The sequence below is a fragment of the Venturia canescens genome, chromosome 4 (genome assembly GCF_019457755.1).
Source record: "Venturia canescens isolate UGA chromosome 4, ASM1945775v1, whole genome shotgun sequence".
Lineage (NCBI taxonomy): Eukaryota > Metazoa > Arthropoda > Insecta > Hymenoptera > Ichneumonidae > Venturia > Venturia canescens.
This window is the reverse complement of record NC_057424.1, coordinates 15433639-15439638: the sequence shown is the minus strand read 5'-3', so window position 1 is coordinate 15439638 and position 6000 is coordinate 15433639. Positions and strand designations below refer to the sequence as shown.

At 40.0% G+C, this 6000-nt stretch overlaps 1 protein-coding gene across 5 annotated transcripts in view; it reads left to right on the top strand.

Moving 5' to 3' along the window:
* The first annotated feature begins 1883 nt into the window (after positions 1 to 1883).
* LOC122409531 (glutamate receptor ionotropic, kainate 2-like) overlaps positions 1884 to 6000 on the top strand; it is a 102838-nt gene continuing 98721 nt past the window's right edge. For 4 of the 5 annotated variants that reach the window (XM_043417166.1, XM_043417165.1, XM_043417163.1 and 1 more), the window contains exon 1: positions 1886 to 2383. The gene's annotated coding sequence lies outside the window, so the exon portion shown is untranslated. Of the gene's footprint in view, positions 2384 to 6000 lie in introns of all 5 variants that reach the window. The other variant, XR_006260719.1, reaches the window with a different exon arrangement.

Genomic DNA, 6000 nt, shown 5'->3' with positions numbered 1-6000 from the left:
TCCAAACACGCACTCGTGTTTACGGAAATGATACAATGCAAAATGGTCGATCACATGAAAAAATAGAGACAAAAACTTTCCTCGGATTCCCATAAAGTATCAAAATGCCCGTGAGACTTTCGCGATGTTCTAATTCGAAAGCCATAATCCGAGTGCGATCCTCGGTGTGGAGTGAAACTTTATGGGGTCAACTGATGAAAATATACGAGCTTCTGCCTCGAGCTCTTTCGGTTCGTCCTGAAATACGATTTTAGCAGGGATTTGATATATGCTATTGGTGCATTGCTCTACATATGCAACCTGCACGAGAGGTTTACGCGTCATAACCGAAGGTTATATGTACTTATGTATATCCACTTTATTAAATACGTGATAACCTTGCTCCTGCCAACCAACCAACCAAAAAAAAGCAACCTATTCCCAGACTGCGTGTTATAAACTGCGAGATAAAACGCCTTACCACGAGAATTTTCACCTCCCAGGTGGTAGCAATGAGAAATAGGTATATAACAAGTCTCACGACGATGGAAAGTAATGATGGGATTTTACGTCCGTATAACAACGTTATAACCTACTCGCACTGCGCGCCTCTCTACTCTCCTCGTCACTTTCATCGTATTTCACTGTTCTATTAAAAAATTTCGCATCTACCTGATATTTTCTATACGTCACTGACGCACTACCTTAAAATGAAAAACTAACTAAGACCAGAATTGCTACAAGAAGTCTTTCGTATCGTATCGAAGCTCGAGGTTTAGAGGAGTTTTATTTTCTCACTGAAAGTGTGTTCCAATTTTTCATCATTTTCATTACTGCGTGCTCTGCTTCGCAGGTTCCATTTGCATGAATGAAAAAATTTGTAACTAAAACTGAGACCATTGAGGACTAGAAAAACGAAAGAAAATTATATTGCACAGGGTTTGCAATTTTTTACGAGTCTAATAAAACGACTCTTCGAAACTTTTGCGTCTGTTTTTATAACTCGCACCCAAAACAAGAGGTTGATGCAGGCTTAGAGTTCGAGTTGTTTGAAAGCCTGGAAACTTTGATCAAATGTTTGTTCGTTGGGAATCGTAGTGGCGTTGAATTTCATCAATAATTTTACAAAATAGAGAGTGCGATTAAAAATATTTCAATTTTCTGTCATTAAGAACCATTCTAAAAATAGGATCTCGAAAAAAACTCGTTAAACGTTCCAAATCGGGGATCACTTTTCCGCGTCGATTCGATTCCACGATGAGTATAAAAAGCATTAATGAATTGAAAAATTCAGCATTCCATTTATTTCGAGTTCCAGTGCGAAAGGAGAAAAAGTCTTCCACGACATGAAAACATTGTGCACAGTCGTATTTCCATACGAATGCGAAGAGGGCTCTGAAAAACGTCGATGTAGGATTATTCGATTAGAGTGTTTGCAGAAATTCTTGGGGTACATGGTCGGGTAGAGAGGTCGAAGATTGCGAGAAGAGGTCACATCGCAGTGGTAAAAGCTCGATGTACAGGGCAACGTACAGTACACAAGTGGGTCAAGTGACCAGCAGGTCGGATTCCGGAAGCTCGAACGGGAATCAGTAGTGCTAGGAGGGAAAAGAGGGAGGCTGAAAGGGAGAGAGTGAGGAGGGGCGATTGAGAGTTCGTATATGAAAAGGAGCTTCGGCCCGTTTTCCCGCGCGTGTTATTAAGGTTGCTCGACACGTGGCGCGCAAGCGCATTTGCCGGAGTAAAGAAGAACACGTGCTTGAATTTCGTTGGAATGTAGGGGGAGCAGAAGCAAGAGAGGAAGTATCGTGAGGCTCGCGCTAGGGTAGCTTTCGCGTCGCGTTCGCGGTACGTACGAACGAAGGGTGGCGCTTCGGTGAGTTTCTCTGTACGAAGAAACCGCGGAGCTTTCAGTCGCGCGCCGGCCGCTGACACGGTTGTACCCCACGTGTGCATTTAATCCCCGTTTCGATAAAACCTTCGTCAAAAATCCAAACCGCACCCCACCATCGAGCCGCTTCCCTCCCTCATTCCTTGCTCGATAAAAAAAGCGCGCGCGCCTCGCATGATATCCGACTTTGAACAAGCTTACGGTTTATGTTGAGCAGTTTATTTATTCAATATTGAACGAATCGATGTAAAGAAACTGCCTTTTGCTCATTGGGAAAATTCCGATTTTTCATAGATTTTACTCTCTTTCAACTCGACTTTTTTTATCGCGTTAAATATCCTTCGCCTCGGTCGCACTTTTCTCAAGCTCCGTCGTATCGTGCATCTCCTTTCTTGCGACCGTGGAACGTCGAACGAGTGACTCGGCAAACTTGAGGCTTCCAGATTACCAGGATAATTCAACAAACTCGACTTTGGCCTGGCAGGAGGACACGAAATCACTTGGAGAAAACCTGTGAGTTTACTCAACTATATTTGTCTAGAATTCTGGAACGCACGTGCGAAAATTGCTTGTTATGTCATCGTTACTGAGAGCAGCACCAGAGGAATGTCGAATTTGAACTTAATGTCGCGCAGAACATTATGAAATGATTAGCATAATTGCCAATGTAGCATTGAATATTTTGGACGTTAAAGCTTCGATTAATTTCACTGTATAATAATCGTGACATTTTGTTTGGCAATTACTAAGATCTAATGTGTTCGAACATTGACACAGAAAAAAACTTTTTTGGTTCATTTTCATAAATTGTGAATTCAGGAGCTGCGAACAATTGTGGATTGAAGTATCGGCTGAATATTCACGAGCTGAAAAATTCGTCCGGTGACCGAACGAAATTTCTTTCTCGCATTCAAAGTAATCAGTTTAATTGAGTAAAAAATATTCTTTAGATAAGAAAAAGTAATTTGCGGATGCTGAAACGCGTTATTGTCTGAATCGACAAAACTGCGGCGCAGCAAAGTGAATTCATGTTGAGCAACTAATTATTCAATTGAGACCCAAAAAAATGTTCAGTTTTCGAATACAGTCTTTTTCGTCCGGTAATTTAGTTGACTGAGCCACCAAAAATATTCAGAATTTTGCTCAATAAACTGAGGCATTGCCACTCAACTCGAAAAATGGTTGGATCCACCATTTTGGTTCAACTAAATCGAATTCGTTACGAAATTTTTTTTACAGTATTTCTTAAATACTGAACGCAGCTGACGTCAATCACAAAATTATTTTGCCGCAAGGGATTCACGTTAAAATAACAGGTAAGTACGGCTCGCTGAGCACGAGCTGCTCACCAGTCAATGGATTGATCAACAAACGGCGTTGCCAGTATTTTTCATATTCTATAAACATCATGTAAATGTGAAAGGTATTGTTTATCGATCTCCATTTGACTAACCGACCATAATATCAATTTGCCATCGAAGTTCGACCACGCGAGCTTTTGTCGAGAAGAATGTAACTGAAAAATATTCTCGACGTTTATTCCATTGTGCGAATCGTTCTAATTTTTTGTCCATTGCGGGATCGAACCGCTGGAAGCGGCCATCATCGCTCTTTGTTTTATTTCCGATTGGTCAGACAAAGTGACCCTTCAATTTAGTCATTTTCACGGAGAGTACGAGAATCAACTTTATCGAGATTTTCGTTAACAGAGTTTTCGTCATGCATCAATGTTTATTCGTACCTTAATAAAATTATTAAAAGTTCAGGTTACATCCAAATTTCAACTCGAAATTTTCGTTCCTCATTTCAGAAGTTTGCACAATGTTTTATTCGGACGATCCTCGATTATTCACAAACTGTACGTTTTTTTTTCTGGAATTTCCTCTTATAATTATATGCTCGAGAGCTTCCCCCTTCATTCCCGACGATTTATTTAACCCGGGCGAGCGGGAATACTCAAGAAAGTCGTGCACTAATATAATCCGCGAGATGAGGTAACATCGTGAAATGCAATTTCGGTCACGTTCCATTTTTCTCCTCTTTTTATTCGTCTTCTTCTTTTTTTTTCTGTGTGCAACGATTCGTAGAATTTTTAATGTTAAAAATTCAATTTTCCACGAGATTCCTACTCATTGAACCGTTCGAGTTTGCTCCCTGTTTGATCACGAGATACGAGATTAAAAAGTATTACAAATTTCATTATCCTTATAACGCGAACTCTTGATTTTATTTCAAGACTTTATTAAAACACGATTTTATTATACGAATTCATAAAGTTATGAAGAAACGTTTTTTTCTCGTGAAAATCGATAATGTTAAAATATTTTTCCATTTAATCCATTACTGTTCAAACTTCAAATTCTACTTGTAAAAATAAAAATATGCACACCTCCTCGCTATAAATTCTGAACAAGTAGATTTTCTTAGCAAGACTGAAAGATATTGCCGAGTTATTATTCCTCGAGAATATTACGTCGGAGAGGTATTGAACGAGAAACGTGAGAGTGAGCATGAATCAAGTAGGGGGGGGGGGGGGGGGGCGGGGGTGCTCGAAGCAGCACCTTCCAAAGTTTGAATGAAAAATGAAATAAAACGTTTCAAACAAAAAAAGTGATGCATTTTCTTTTATGCACTCACGAATACATTAATCCATTCGGTATATGCAACAACTCAGAGGAATGTTCCTAAAAAAGTTTCACCTTTTGACTTGCAGTCAGTGATCAGGCGTTTTCATAGTCTCGACGAATTACCTCTGAATAAAGGGCTATGGAAACCGCAGGGAGATGCTCGAGAAAATCGGAAGAATCTTCTCTTAACGACTTACTCGTTTCTGAGAACGTTGCGGCATCTGACGTAGATAGATTCAAGAGTCTCCTGACTCACGAAAGAGTCATCCTCACCTGTCTTATGCGACTTTCACCTCGCCCTCTCGACCCTCGCACCCTCTTTTCCCACGCTGTCCTGTTATAACAAATGAGCATACTCGTCACTATTCTTTTGCCATGTATGTAGATTTATGAAAATGCTAATATGCCAGCTATTATTTTCACTCTTATATTGTTTCCAAAGAAGGATGAAGACTTTTATTGGATTTATGGAATAAAGTGTGTTTAGGGCTTTTTTAGGTCGTGATTCATTCGTCAAAAATGTTTTCTTACAGTCGTTCATGGTACAAGCTTTTCCTCCGATTTCCAAAATCTCGAAACACCTGATTGCAAGGGTATCTTGCATTTCCTCAAAGTCGCTAGTCACTTTGATTTTCCCAATGAAATTAGGTCAGTTCGTATGAAAATTGGGCATTTTTTTATATCGAGTAGCACTTTCATTATTCTCCGATAATCATCGATTCATAAACTTATATTATCAAACGATCAGGGTCGTTAATCGCGCCCAATCGGCGAAGGAGGCATTGCCGGAAACGTGTTTCGAAGAGCTCCCGAGACACGAGAAACTTTATTTTTGTTTTTATATATCGAGCATTTTTAGCCGGAGTTTAGCACTTGGATTTACCAAGTTTTTTATTTCTCCTCCACCCTTTTCAACGTACTTGCCTCGTACGAGGAGCATGTCCTAGGGAAGCGATAAACCCGGCGAGAACTTTGAGCACGCTCCCACCTCTGGAAGCCTCATTCCGGCAGGTTGCATAGTGTCGTGGGAGCGAGGAGTAAATCTACAAGAGAAAAAACGTTTCGTTGTATATATGTATAGGCAAATAGACACGATGCTACCGTGCGCCGTCTTATATCCAGGAGGAAAACTGTCGTAAAGAAACTTTGGGTTACTTGGACATCGATTCATCTAATTTAGCTCAAGGGTTGTTCTCTCGTAAATGTTGTAAAATTAAAAGTCGATGCACTCTGAAACTCCGATAACGAGAAGATTTATCGGATAAATATATCGGCATGGGGATTAGCCAGAAAGTGGTAAAAAAATTAATATTGATAAAGACGAAGCCACAAAATGCTCATTCAGAAGTGTTGATTTTCACAAAAGCCATTTGAAAACTAAATTTTCATGTTTAATTAAGAAATACTTCGCATAAGGATTTCTCTCTGTTTCTTTGCTCGGGATACGACACCTTGAGAGGAGAGAGCCAATGAAAATGGGAATTGGAGATCCAATGAGACCCT